The 6,368-nt window shown below is 48.9% G+C and overlaps 1 non-coding gene across 1 annotated transcript; it reads left to right on the top strand.

Annotated features, from left to right (window-relative positions):
- The first annotated feature begins 2,525 nt into the window (after positions 1-2,525).
- LOC149221969 (18S ribosomal RNA) lies at positions 2,526-4,332 on the top strand. The gene has a single exon (XR_016249914.1). It is a non-coding gene; the product is annotated as an 18S ribosomal RNA (ribosomal RNA).
- The last annotated feature ends 2,036 nt before the right edge of the window (positions 4,333-6,368 follow it).

Genomic DNA, 6,368 nt, shown 5'->3' with positions numbered 1-6,368 from the left:
TGAGGCACTATTCTCCTTATTGTAAAGTCAAGGGTTGGAATTCCTTTCAAAGTGCACATCGTTCGTGGTTGGATTGGCTTTGAGGTTTTGATCGATGTGTTGGCCCATATGTTTGATCGAGGGGTCGGATTTTCCCTTGCATCTTGTGTCCGTGGTAGGCTTTTGCAGTTGGAAATGTTAAGTCACAACGTTTATGGGCATTTGTTGTCTCAATTGTGTATGCGCTCCGGCGCCAATGGGGAGGAGGCTTGATATGTCGATGGTGGGGGCTATCTGGAAGAAGGATTTCAAGGTGGAACACATCAACCTCCCTCCTTTGCATGGAGGTGGCCGTAGGGGAAAAGTATTCATCGTCCAGTCGGTAAAGTTGTGGGAAATCTCCTAGGTTGCCTGTATGTAGGGTGCGGGGGGTGCGGAGCTGCCCAATCCCTCCTCCTGTTTGGATATGTTCTTGTATTGTGTAGCTAGCCTCTTGATTTGCATTTATTTCCTTCCTTTGCTTTCGCATCATGGTTTCCGCAAGTCGTCAAGTGATCGAGGTCCACCGTTGCTGCTGTCTAGCTGGACTCCTAGGTGGCCTCGGTGTGTGGGGTGGAGGGTCGAGTGGCACATTTCTAAGAGAGGTTGTGGGCTCGGTTGGTCTTGTTGTTTCATTTCCTTCCGCTTCCTTTGCATTGAGGCTACCGTAGGTGATCATGCGATCGAGTTCCATCTTTGCTGCTGTCCGGGTGGACTCCTAAGTGGCCTCTCTGCGGGGAGGGGAGGGTTGGGGGGCACTTGTTGTTTCAATTGTGTATGCACTCGTGGTCCAATGGGGAGGAATCTTGCTACATCGATGGTGGGGGCTATCTGGAAGAAGGATTTCGAGGTGGAAAGCTTCAACCTCCCTCCTTTGTGTGGAGGGGGCCGTAGGGGAAAATTATTCATCGTCCAGTCGGTAAAGCTGTGGGAAATCCCCTAGGTTGCCTGTACGTAGGGTGTGTGGGGTGCGGAGATGCCCGATCCCTCCTCCTGTTTGGATATGTTCTTGTATTGTGTAGCGAGCCTCTTGATTTGCATTTATTTCCTTCCTTTGCCTTCGCATCGTGGTTGTTGCAGGTGGTCAAGTGATCGAGGTCCACTGTTTCTGCTCTCTAGGTGGACTCTTAGGTGGCCTCGGTGCGTGGTGTGGAGGGCTGGGGGGTATCTCTAAGAGAGGTTGTGGGCTCGGTTGGTCTTGTGGTTTTGTTTTCTTCTATTTTCTTTGCATTGAGGCTGTCGCAGGCGTTCATGCGATCAAGGTCCATTGTTGTTGTTGTCCGGGTGGACTCCTAGGTGGCCTCTCTGCGGGGAGGGTTGGGGGGCACTTGTTGTTTCAATTTTGTATGCGCTCATGGTCCAATAGGGAGGAGGTTTGCTAATACATCGAAGGTGGGGGATATTTGGAAGATGGATTTCGAGGTGGAATGCTTCGACCTCCCTCCTTTGCGTGGAGGTGGCCGTAGGGAAAAGTTATTCATCGTCCCGTCGGTAAAGCTGTGGGAAATCTCCTAGGTTGACTGTACGTAGGGTGCATGGGGTGCGGAGCTTCCCGATCCCTCCTCCTGTTTGGATATTTGTTCTTGTATTGTGTACTGACCCTCTTGATTTGTATTTATTTCCTTGCTTTTCCTTCGCATCGTGGTTGCCACAGGCAGTCAAGTGATCGAGGTCCACCATTGCTGCTATTTGGATGGACTCCTAGGTGGCCTCGGTGTGTGGCATGGGGTTCGGGGGGCATTTCTAAGAGATGTTGTGGGCTCGGTTGGTCTTGTTTTATTTCCTTCTATTTCCTCTGCATTGAAGCGGTTGCAGGCGATCATGCGATTGAGGTCCATCGTTGCTACTATCCGGGTGGAATCCTAGGTGGCCTCTGTGCAGGGAGGGGAGGGGTGGGTTGGGGGGAAATTCTAAGGGAGGTTGCAGGCTCGGTTTGTCTTGTATGATTTCCTTTCCTTGCCTTTGTATCGAGGGTGCCGCAGGTGATCATCCGATTGAGGTCCACTGTTGCTGCTGTCTGGGTGGACTCCTAGGTGGCATCGGTGCGGAGCAGGGAGGTTTGTATGGCCTCTCTATGATAGGATTTGTGCGGTCGGTCATCCTCTTTTTATTTCCTTCCTTTTCCTTCACATCGAGGCTACCACAGGCGGTCAGGAGATCGAGGTCCATCATCGCTGTTGTCTGGGTGGATTCCTAGGTGGCCTCGGTGCGGGGGCGGGGAGGCCTTTGGAGGCATTTCTAAGGGAGTGGGTGAGTGATCGCTCATTTTCTTGTTGGTTGGGCCATGCCTGCAAACTCCAGAGTGGCCTTGGTGTGTTGTGGCTTGGTAGGTCTACCCATTTGTTCACCATGTCCTTGGCATGTTGCGTGTGGTTCCTTCTTGGGACGCAAGAGGTGCAAGGCATAAAAGTTTTACATGATATTTTGATGTCTCTTTGACTTGATGGGTGTTCAGGTTGGCTCTCGGTAAGAGAGCGCCCAAAATGCTTTTTGCAGTGGGAGGGTGCTACCTGGTTGATCCTACCAGTATCCATATGCTTGTCTCGAAGATTAAGCCATGCATGTCTAAGTATGAACTAATTCAGACTGTGAAACTGCGGATGGATCATTAAATCAGTTATAGTTTTTTGATGGTATCATACTACTCGGATAACCGTAGTAATTCTAGAGCTAATACATGCACCAAGTCCTCACTCTTTGGAAGGGATGCATTTTTTAGATAAAAGGCTGGCGCAGGCTTTCCCGCTTCTCCGGTGAATCATGATAACTCGACGGATCGCACAGCCCTTGTGTTGGCGATGCTTCATTCAAATTTCTACCCTATCAACTTTCGATGGTAGGATAGAGGCCTACCATGGTGGTGATGGGTGATGGAGAATTAGGGTTCAATTTCGGAGAGGGAGCCTAAGAAATGGCTACCACATCCAAAGAAGGCAGTAGGCGCACAAATTACCCAATCCTGACATGGGGAGGTAGTGACAATAAATAACAATACTGGGCTAATCGAGTCTGGTAATTGGAATGAGTACAATCTAAATCCCTTAATGAGGATCCATTGGAGGGCAAGTCTAGTGCCAGCAGTCGCGGTAATTCCAGCTCCAATAGCGTATATTTAAGTTGTTGCAGTTAAAAAGCTCGTAGTTGGATCTTGGGTTGTAAATTCCGCCTACTCGGTGTGCACCTGCCCTTCCATCCCTTTTGTCAGTGGCATGCTCCTAGCCTTAATTGGCTGGGTCGTGGTTCCGATGCTGTTACTTTGAAAAAATTAGAGTGCTCAAAGCAAGCTTATGCTCTAAATACATTAGCATCGAATAACATGATAGGAATCTGGTCCTATTGTGTTGGCCTTCGGGACCAGATTAATGATTAATAGGGACTATCGGGGGCATTCGTATTTCATTGTCAGAGGTGAAATTCTTGGATTTATGAAAGACGGACCACTGCGAAAGCATTTTCCAAGGATTTTTTCATTAATCAAGAATGAAAGTTGGGGGCTCGAAGATGATCAGATACCGTCCTAGTCTCAACCATAAACGTTGCCGACCAGGGATCGACGGATGTTGCTCTAAGGACTCTGCCAGCACCTTCTGAGAAATCAAAGTATTTGGGTTCCGGGGGAAGTATGGTTGCAAGGCTGAAACTTAAAGGAATTGACAGAAGGGCACCACCAGGAGTGGAGCCTGCAGCTTAATTTGACTCAACACGGGGAAACTTACCAGGTCTAGACATAGTAAGGATTGATAGATTGAGAGCTCTTTCTTGATTCTATGGGTGGTGCTGCATGGCCATTCTTAGTTTGTGGAGTGATTTGTCTGGTTAATTCTGATAACGAATGAGACCTCAGCCTGCTAACTAGCGACGCGGAGGTTCCCCTTCATGGCCAGCTTCTTAGAGGGACTATGGCCGTTTAGGCCATGGAAGTTTGAGGCAATAAAAGGTCTGTGATGCCCTTAGATGTTCTGGGCCGCACGCGCGCTACACTGATGCAGCCAATGAGTTTTTATTCCTGGTTCGAGAGGATCAGGAAATATTCTCAAATTGCATCGTGATGGGGATAGACCATTGCAATTATCGGTCTTGAACGAGGAATTCCTAGTAAGCGCGTGTCATCAACTCGTGTTGACTACGTCGCTACCCTTTGTACACACCACCTGTTTCTCCTACCGATTGAATGATCTGGTGAAGTGTTCGGATTGCATCGATGATGGTGGTTCACTACTGTCAACGTCATGAGAATTTCATTGAACCTTATCATTTAGAGGAAGGAGAAGTCGTAACAAGGTTACCGTAAGTGAACCTGCAGTAGGATCATTGATAGCAGGGGTTTCTTTTTTGGTTTGGGTTGGTTGGGTTTCAATTGCAATGTGGGACTTTGTGGTGCGTCTCTAGGGGAGCGGGTTTGGTGTTTGGCGGGAACATTGTTGGTTGCTTGTCTCAAGGTAACGCTTGTTTTTTGGTGTGTGCTTGCAAGCCATGCTTATGTTGTCCCACCCATCCTTTGTTTTTCTTTCGCCCAATGTGTTTCTGCAGGGGGTTCGGAAGCTTGTTTCTTGGGAGCCCTTCTGATGATCTGTTCGACCGAGCATGGTTGCTGCAGAGTTGAGGTGCTTGGTAAATACAATGGATAAATTTGGACTCATTCGTAGAGGTGGTGCTCAGTCTTTTATTTGTAGGAAGGGATGGGCCAAGGGTGCGGGCTTCCATAGTTGGTTCTCTCGAAAAGGCGGCAACGGTTGATGTGTTGCTTGGGTGAGCTTTTTCACTGGTAGTTGGGTCGAGGGAGTGGTTGCGCGCATGCTTGGTAGCTCAAACCTTCCATGATGGGAGATTTTCGGGGTGCGGTTAGTATGGGATGGATGAAGAGTGGTTCAACCCATTGGGCTGGCCACCCTAGTCCCTCCCAACCGTTCCTTGACATGCCCTCACGGAAGGGTTGGGTGTCTAGGTAATGAAAAACCCATCCCTCGGTTTGAGCTCCATCGAGATCGCAATTTTCCCTGCTGACGGGCATGACTGTAGCAATTTTATCTCGTGCCTTTGCTGTCGAGGGAATTCTTTGTCCTCTCATGAGCCACTCCCCTTTTAAGGGAAAAAGAAGTAGCGGGTTGTGTCTTTGTCACTCCCTTTGGATTGTGGGTTTTTTGTGGGACTTGTGTCATTTATTTGTTTTGTGGTGTGCACTTTGCGAACGTCCCTCTCTCTAGTGGCCTTGCACCATCGATGTATTTGTGGCCCATGGCTTTCTCCAGCGTTGAGTGTCGGCCCGTGACAACTCCTCTTTGGAGTTTGATTCTTTGACCCCTGTTGACTTTCTCGCTGGAAAGGTTGTTGGGTGTTTTGTACACGGAGGGGTGCAATAGTAGGGTGGGTTTGTGTTATTTTCAGCAGTCTATTTGTCGTTTGAAGCCTTGTGCCACTGGGTTGGGGGCTGTTTACCTCTCAGTGATGTGCTCTAAACACTGGTCTCATCGTGGCCCTTGTCTTTTCTATTGGTCAATTTTAGGTTGTGATTTATTTGCATGGTTGTTTGCTATGTTGTAAAGCTAGAAAGGGTGTTGTGCTAAATGTATGTGGGAGGGTGTGAAGAGGTGGGACGCTTTTTGATTGGGTGCCTTGTTTGGTTTCTTTTTGGTTAGCGGCTGTTGAGCTTCTCTCTTTTCTTGGGATCTTTGTTTCTTTGGTGTTGTTTTCTTCCCTTCTTCATTTCCCCCCCTAGCTTTATGGAGGAGAGGTGGGATTGTTGCGGATTGGTGTTCGGAAGGACGAAATTCAGTGCGAGTTCCCAGGGTGGCCACCCTTGTCCTTCTCGAATGCCATCCCCTGTAGTTCCCCCCTTTTTCCGAAGGCACGGGGTTTGGGAAGCTTGTTCTCTGTTTGAGCCTCCCCTTGTGATCTGATAGCCACATTTGATATCTCTTGCTTTCATGTTGTTTTCTTCCCTTCTTGGCTTTGGCCCCTTAGCTTTACGGAGAAAAGGTGGGATTGTTGTGGATTGGTGTTCAGGAAGGACGAAAAGCAGTGCGAGTTCCGAGGGTGGCCACCCTAGTCCTTCTTGATCATTGTCCCCTGCAGTTCCCCCCCTTTTTTCGAAGGCACGGGGTTGGGGAAGCTTGTTCTCTATTTGAGCCTCCCCCTGTGAGCCGGTAGACGCGTTTGATATCTCTCTTTCTTTCATGTTGTTTCCTTCCTTTTGGCCCCTAGCTTTACAGAGAAAAGGTGGGATTGTTGTGGATTGGTGTTCAGGAAGGTCGAAAAGCAGTGCGAGTTCCCGAGGTGGCCACCGTAGTCCTTCTCGATCGCCGTCCCCTATAGTTCCACCCTTTTTTCGAAGGCACGGGGTTGGGGAAGCT

This window comes from Pinus tabuliformis, chromosome Q, assembly GCF_031772625.1.
Source record: "Pinus tabuliformis cultivar Carrire ecotype Pingquan chromosome Q, CPIR1, whole genome shotgun sequence".
NCBI classification, from domain to species: domain Eukaryota; kingdom Viridiplantae; phylum Streptophyta; class Pinopsida; order Pinales; family Pinaceae; genus Pinus; species Pinus tabuliformis.
Note: the sequence above shows the minus strand (reverse complement) of the source record. Positions and strands in the feature narration are given on the sequence as shown.